Source organism: Pavona decussata, unplaced genomic scaffold (genome assembly GCF_977016875.1).
Source record: "Pavona decussata unplaced genomic scaffold, jaPavDecu1.1 SCAFFOLD_280, whole genome shotgun sequence".
Taxonomy (NCBI): domain Eukaryota; kingdom Metazoa; phylum Cnidaria; class Anthozoa; order Scleractinia; family Agariciidae; genus Pavona; species Pavona decussata.
In genome coordinates this window covers 849,086-857,147 of record NW_028145681.1, presented here as the reverse complement: position 1 = coordinate 857,147, position 8,062 = coordinate 849,086, and the positions used below count along the sequence as shown (strand labels likewise).

General features: G+C 38.8%; 1 long non-coding RNA gene across 1 annotated transcript; it reads right to left on the bottom strand.

Moving 5' to 3' along the window:
- Positions 1–3,983: 3,983 nt before the first annotated feature.
- LOC146455337 (uncharacterized) lies at positions 3,984–6,707 on the bottom strand. Its single transcript, XR_014859050.1, has 3 exons — positions 6,446–6,707; positions 5,592–5,666; positions 3,984–4,147 (listed from the first exon to the last, which is right to left on the bottom strand). It is a non-coding gene; the product is annotated as an uncharacterized LOC146455337 (long non-coding RNA).
- Positions 6,708–8,062: the final 1,355 nt, after the last annotated feature.

Sequence of the window (8,062 nt, the reverse complement as noted above, 5' to 3'; positions counted from 1 at the left end):
CTAACTGAACTTGAAAACAGACATTTCAAGCAAGTTGCTTTGTTTTGCAGCCGTTTATGCTGAAGCTTCGTCGTCCATCAGCCGATAATTTGCCAGCTTGTGAACCATTCCACTCTCCAGCAACCGGCATTACCCAAGTGATGCTGATAGGCAATCGAACAAAGGTATGCTTATTGTGTCTCATTCTTGTCAATTCGTTTGAAAACCGGTAATCCTGTGATTAAAGCGTGACACCCTAGATGTCCGCAGCAGACAAGACAGTAAACTGCTAATGCCAATTTCAACCAGTTTCGAGAGACTATCTGCAACTTACTAGTACGGTAAGGCACATTTTCCACCTACAAAATAGGACCGATGTCCAATAGTTTCTTTTGAGTTTTGTAAATCAAAGGGAATTAACACGTACCAATTTTAGCGACCCAATTAATAGGTTCAATCACATGGGCCAACTAACACGTACAATTCGCTGAGCGATTTCTTTTTCTGTTGGTTTAGCGTGTGAATCGGCCTGATTAAAAAGATCTGACGCCACTGCCACATGAATCGGGTTCGATTTTCGTCTAATTCGTCTGCTCTCATTTTTTTAAATTCAAGTGTAACTGTAAGTGAATTTCAGCACATTCATTGACCAAAACCATGTAAAAACGTACTGTATCAAATATTTGGGCTCTTCTAAACCAATTGTGCTGCCATTAGTCTTCAGTTGTGACCAGGGTTAAGAAACCATTACTATTGTTTCTAACTTTTCCTCTTTTCAGGAAAAGATCAGATTAAGCTTAAGATTCATGGCGAGTTACCAAGTGGACGGAAAAGTTACGACAGAAACAGGCGAAGTAGACATTTTCCCTGATGCTCAAGTTCCACCATCTCCTGAGTCCAGTGGCAAGTTTGCGTGGCTTTAAAACTCCGAAGATAGATAGATAAGTCTGGTTCACACTTGTGAGATAGGTGCAGACAAAAGCATGCGAAAAAGTTTGTGCGAATTAGCATGAGACGAGCAGTGCTTTTGATTTTCTTGTGGTTATGCTTGTGCTAATGTCAGTGACCGGTTTACATAGTGTTCCTTATGCTTTAGCCTGTGACAGGCTCCAGAGCGGGGTATATAGGACGAAGATAAAAAATACCGCGCTCCGCTTGCCCGGCTCGCCGATTTTTTTTCGCCCTATACCGCACTTAGAAGTCTGTTCACAGGCTACTTATGCTTATGCTTAGTACACAAGTGGGAACCAGGCTATCTCTTTACATAATCGCATTTAATAACATTTAAATTTAATGATATAAAGTAATTAAGACATTGTATAGTGTTGCATCGCGTGCATGACGGTGCTTCATGCTTAACGACTTGAGGCTACTTTTCGTGTAATAATAAACACCCTACATGTAGGATATTTACCGGTTTTAAAAGAATCCAGAAGAACGCGCTGCCAGATAAGTTGAGGCGAAAATAAATATTGTATGTATGTAAAACATTATATCAAAATCGCGTGCACTCACTTAATAAACTAGCACTGAACGCCAACCTACAAACGAAATTTAGTAAAAATGAAGTATAACAAAATATTACACGGTTAGGGAGTGTAACTCGACGTGATTCCTCATCAGAAAACTGATTCACCCAGGGAGCTTTGCAAAGAGCAGGTAAGTTTAGCTTTGTTCCGCAGTGAAGTCCAATCATGGTGCCCCACTCACTATAGAGAACTGCGGGTCTGAAAGATCAGAAATGTTTAGTGGAATACGAATTCTCAGAAGGATTCCTAACCCAAGATTGAAGGGAAAATAGTTTTAAAGTAGACTAAGCAGAAGCTCAGTTTAACCGGAATATGTCCCGAATTTCTAACAAATGTCAGACAACCATAAAAACACAAGTTCAATATCTTTCGACATTTATACACCTCATTACGGATAGCATGTTCATGTTGAGCCGGAGGGAGGAGTACATGGATTGCTTTCGTGCACACTATATACGTTTATAGGTCCGGCGCACAAGTTCTTCATTCATTTGCGCAAAGTTTTTAATCATGTTGTACGGCCTGTGTAAATTTCAATTCTTAACTAACAATAGGAACTACTGGTGGGTGATGAGTATACATTGAAAGAAGAGTACCTAGATCTCAATGAATCGTAGCAAAAAGAACACAGAAACAAATAAACGGGTTTTGTTGGTACGAATTATCAAGACAAGAGATTGTTTACCTCAATGTACTATCGCTGTAGCTTAGAAAATGAGGTCGTCATCAAAGACTTAAAAATAGGGACCTTACGAATAACCTTACGGTAACGCCAACGAAAACGTCACTTGCAAATATAACTTTATTTCATTTGTGCTACTTCGCGATTGTTTAACTCGTTCTGCTTCTACACAAACGACAGACTAGCAAGGAACCAAATTGGTAGGAGGGGCGCTCAAGATAATAAAGAGAATAAAAAATTCACCGTCGTGTGTTCACCTTCTCCACCAAACCTCGCAATGGTCATTGCACGTTGTTTTTTTTGCATAGGACGGCGGTAAGTGTACCACAACATAAAACGCACGTGCAGAGCGATTGTCTTTGGTCATTACCGTAATTACTCGAATAAGCGCCGCCCCCGAACAAGCGCCGCCCTCGATTAAGCGCCGCACATGGAGCGGAATGGTTAATAAGCGCCGCCCTCGAATAAGCGCCGCAGCACCGGTGCGGCGATTATTTGAGTATTTCCATAAGATGATAAAAATACACTGTAATCGCTGCAATGCGGTTCTAAGCCAACAATGGGAATTTATTTTCATCAATAGTGATGTTTTCAGTTCGAAGTGAGTATATCTTGATGCTCTTTCATTTAGTTCTCTCTTCAAAATGTTCGCGTTCTTCAGTTCTTGCGTGAAGGCTGTAAACTTTGCCGGTAAGAGAAGCCCAACCTCCCTCTCTCTCTTCCCTGTAACTGTTGCAGTAAGGAGATTGTCAGCGTTTGCTTGTACAATCAAAATGTTTTGGCTTTGTGGTATGAGCCTTTTAATAAGCGCCGCCCTCAAATAAGCGCCGCCCTCGAATAAGCGCCGCACAGGACACACGAAAAATTAAATAAGCGCCGCGGCGCTTATTCGAGTAAATACGGTAAGCCTTTTGTTTTGTGGCGTTGTCGTTGCCGTCGCCGTCCTGTTTTCGTAAGGTCCCTAATTGCAAGCGTAAGACATTAAGACATTATCTAGGAATAATTTATAATGTGGTAGGTTAGGACTCATTGCTATGGCAACCAATTTTGACAGACTTGATTTTCAGAAAACGGAAGATTCCTGTTTTTAATGTAAAAAAAAAAGTTAACTTTCTTTCAATAAATTTTGTGTTTTCTTGTCATTTTTGTACTTTTCTTTTCATTTTAATCACTTTTTGGTCAACTTTAATGGTTTTCTGAGGTCAAGAAATCAAGAAATCCAAGATGGCGGATACAAAATGGCCAACATTTTCAGAAATTAACGTAAATCCCTCGTGATATGGCGTTATCACTTCCCATTGCAGACCTCAAAGAAAATATATTTGGGCTTACTATCCTCTAAGTCTCAGTGTCATAGCTTTTATGGCTTGCGAAGTGATGGAAGGGAGGTGGGTGTGTGGAATGCGGCCTAGATAGGGTGAAAGTGTCACGTAAACAAGACGAAATAAAAGTAATGGGAAAATCGTTTACCAACAGATGACGTCGACAATATATCTTTGCATGTTATATGACTATACATCACAGTGTTGCCGAACTGTACGAGGAAGAAAACTAATAAAAGTGGCAAACGAATTACTTGTCATTTCTTTACCAACTGAACTCAAAATTTTTCTTTCGTTAATCCATGAATTATTGTGAAATCAGCAACTGGATCAACGGCTCGGATTCATGCCCATTCAGAATAATTATTTAAGGGAGCCAACACAAAGTATTAAAAACAATTATATGTGACTCAAATTAACAAGATTTGAGAGATACATAAACTTAAAAAAACCAAACAAATGAAACCGCAAGCCCGGCGAAAGAAATCTTTTAATCAAAGCAACATGATCCAATGAAAAGAGAAACATTCCATTATCTGATGAAAGTTAATATTAACTAATACAATATGTTTCTTAATCGCCACGTCTTTTCCTGGGTGAGGTCAATCCGGTGTATCTTGTTGACTGCTTTAAATCTAGGAAACAAAGAGGCAATAACCTTTTAGGAATACTTTCAGGACAGCCAAATTTGTTATTCTACTATCAGGATTTTTTTGGTGAAGATTTATTATTTCAAAGTTACCCGGAAAGAATTTAAGAATTGTTGGATATTAAGGGTCTTTTCAAAAGATACAGTGGAACCCGCCTTACCACCACCTCGTTGTTACGACCAATATTTTGTGCCCCGAACGTCCAGAAAAGTTGAAAGTTGAAAAACAGAAAAAGAGATAAACGTCTAAAGCACATTGTTAAAAACTGGATCATTGTAAAATGCAATTTCAGGGATTTGATTGGCTTTACGGCCATTGTATATGAGTTATTATACCATGCCTGAGAAATAGCGACCATTTAAAAATTGCCTTCTGGCAAACCGAAATCAGCAAGATCTACCAATTTTTTTTGTTTTTTTTTAATAAAACAATTATTCAACTTGCGCTCGTGGAATAATTGTTAATTATTCTAGGTTATTTGGTGTAATCAGACCTTTTAATCATGATATCAGGGACATATACTACATTAGGCGTATTATGCCAAGATCAGGTTCGTTACTTCCAAAAGGTCCTAACCAATATAATGCCTTGAATTTGGCCAGTCAAGAATATTAAGGCCGGAAATCGCACCGTTAATTTTCTCATAATTTCCCCCATTTTCGTCATGACATTTGGCTAAAGGAAACTCTAGTTGTTCTTCACAGTGAATTTAAAGATGTGCAAGGACTTGAGGCCAGTTCCGAAACTGAAATATTTTGGTGAAGTTATTATTTCTAAAACTCCTGACTTTAGCGATTCAGCATTTCAACGATCAGTTAAATATCCTGGTTATTAATTTATTAGTTAAGAGAGATACTGTCGTAGTCTTTCGTGAGTTGTCAGTAATATATCCTTACAAAAAGGGAAGCATCACCTGTTTTGTAATAAAAAATAATTAGCCTATTTTGCACGTACAACGAAGGCAAAAGCGCGGGGAAATTCAAACAAGGGTAATGTCAATTTGATCACGTGACAAGCAAGTTGGAAAAAAAAAAGCAAAATAAAACAAAAAACAAACAAACGAATAACGACAAAACCAGAAAATGGAGAACATGGACTCATTTCGAAGCAATCTGTCGCTCTGATATTAAGAAGACAACAACAGGTAGCGAAGAGGAACGCTAACTGGAATTTGAAACCATGAATTTAAGAAATATAAATTGATCTTTGTATTTACCAACTAATTTAACAATTTTCATACATCTGCTTGGAATCAGTAAAACATGTTACAACACCATAAATGCAGACCGAGGAGGAGACGGAGTTAATCTTAGCCATAGTTATCATCCTCAAGCCATATATCAAAAGCTCTCACCCTATACCTTTGCTCCTCTAACGAGTACAGTCTCAGTCAATAGACATGTTCATCTCCCTAACAATTTCATCTCACCTCTTCTTGACGAAACATTTCTCTCTTAATACGAGGATTTTCGTCATAACCACCGACATTTCCAGTATCTTCATTCTGCAGGGATGTAAAGAACATACACTGTATCATATCGTGTTTTGCTTCAAATTTCAAAATTTTCAAACGGCCAACAACGAAACAAAATTAAAGTTGGAAAGAGATATTAGTAGGCGCAGTTGTTTGTTGATTCATAGCGAGTCGGACGGAGCTGCTCACCCGTTCATCATGTTGTTTCCTTGCCGACTTTTGTTCAACTTGTCTAACATTTAGATACCAGAGAATGTTGAAATTCTTGCGCATTTCTTGAGTCGATGGAAATATAAAAACACAAATGATTATTTGGGGATTCCACCAATGTTCGATAGTTAAACAACACTTAAAAAAAACCCTTAGTTCATTTTTCCAAACAGTCAGTATCGGGGAAATATACTACTTTGAAGTGCTCTGGCTAGTTTTTCTGATTTAATCGATGAATCATCGGGTACCAGGGTAGTTAACACATAGACTCAGTAGTTAAAACCGATTAGACTGAATGAAGCCATACATTCCAACCTTTACTATTCGAAATATCAAAGAAAAATAACAATCAATATATTCCCAGCGTTGCAACACTAAGAATAGATTCCTGGATTGCCAAAGTTTCATTCAGAGATTCAAAATGTTCAAATACTTGTACATTGTGAGTGACCTGTACCAAAAGTTTCCCTCTGGGTTGAAAAGGAGTTTAAAGCGGGAATTCAGTCAACAGAGCACTAAATATAAATGAAAACAAACCAATGGTACAAGCTAAGAAATAAAAATATTTGTTCAGGAGAAAGACGACAGTTATTACACACCTTTAAGAATCTACCACGGATATGGCCTCTTTTACCAAAAGGAGGTTGCTGTCGATACGGCGGCCCCCACCTTTCGGAGCTGACCTGGTTAAGCAGAAGCAACGCAAAAATGAACACGAAAAACGAAATCCTCTGCTTGTACATGGTATAACCTCTTCAAACCTTTGTATGCTTGGCGTAACAAGATGAACGTAAATGAGTATTTCTAGCAAGTTCGGTGAGCTCTTAAATTCGACAAAGAGTGACTTCAGTTTCCTTTAACAACAAATTTATTTAGTCATTTCAGATCATAAGGCGCCAAAAAATTGTGCTAAATACATAATTATACTATACTTGGCCTTTAAGTTCCATTTGCTGTATGTACATTTCCCTTAATGTTGGGACCAATTTATCTATAACTCATGTTGACGGCTTGAAGACACCTGGAAATCTCCGGCCAAAGAGATCTGTACATAGACCTCTATGAAGGCTGGGAAATCACTAACGCCTACAAAGACATCGGTTAGCAGGATGGACTGAAGACCCAGGAGTAGTGATATGAGCTATGAATGGAAGGTGAAGAGACAGTGAAACAGAGAGATGGCTTCAAGGGCAAGTACCACACCTGGCTCCCCAGCTGTGTAGCTTGTAACAGAGACCGCTATTTCAGAATCCGATAATTCAGGTGTAGGCGGACGCTTTTAAACAGATAACCATTCAGGGCGCCGGCCAGAGTATCCTTTGATAATTAAAACTAAAAATAATTACAGAAGAAGTTGAAAGACACATTTTGTATAATACGGTATTATCAATATCGCAAACTATTAATAAACAGGAAACAGTGGCTTTCTCCAAAATATCTTTTTCCTAATTTTAAATTGTGTTATCAACTTTTGGTCTCGAAGCAACTAAATATGAGGAAAAAGGCAGCACTCGGCAGTGACTCAGGGATGAGCTCAACCCTATGGTGCTCCAAATAACATGTCAAGTATGCCTTGCTTAACATGTCAAAAGACGTCTCAATAGCGCCAGATACTGCGTCAATTAAGCCAACCCAAAACTCTTTCTAAGTTAACATTTAGCGGTTATCATTTGATAGACAACACGCCCTCATAGAATAATTGTTGATCCCGTATAATCAGATGACATCACCGTCATTAACACCACCCACCCTACCCTCCCCCCTCAAAGCTGGAAGTTCAATTCCAATGAAAGCTGATTTGTCAAAGCTATGATCCATGATGAATTTATCTCTTAAGAGAAGTCTGACTACCCGACGGAATCCAACCCACGACCTTCCATTAAGGTGGCCGAACAAAGTTTTCTAGTACACAGATGTTAGTAAGCGTTATTTGCAAAATACGTACTTCTGGACGTCCGAAATTAATAAGCATATGTTTTCAGTATCATCAGTTTTTCGAAGCTCCCTCGGCGGGCGGACCGGTGAGGGTGGGACTCTGACTCTGCGCCCAGTAACTCTACCCCAATGAGGGGGGTAGGGGGGAGCAGAGACGGGGGAGCATTTTGCTCAAATTATTTTTCATTTTTTTTTTTTTTATTGTTATATTAACATGTTAAAAGGCGCGTTTTAACTCGCATCCACTTCACATGGATGTATCTGGCACTGTAAATTCGATG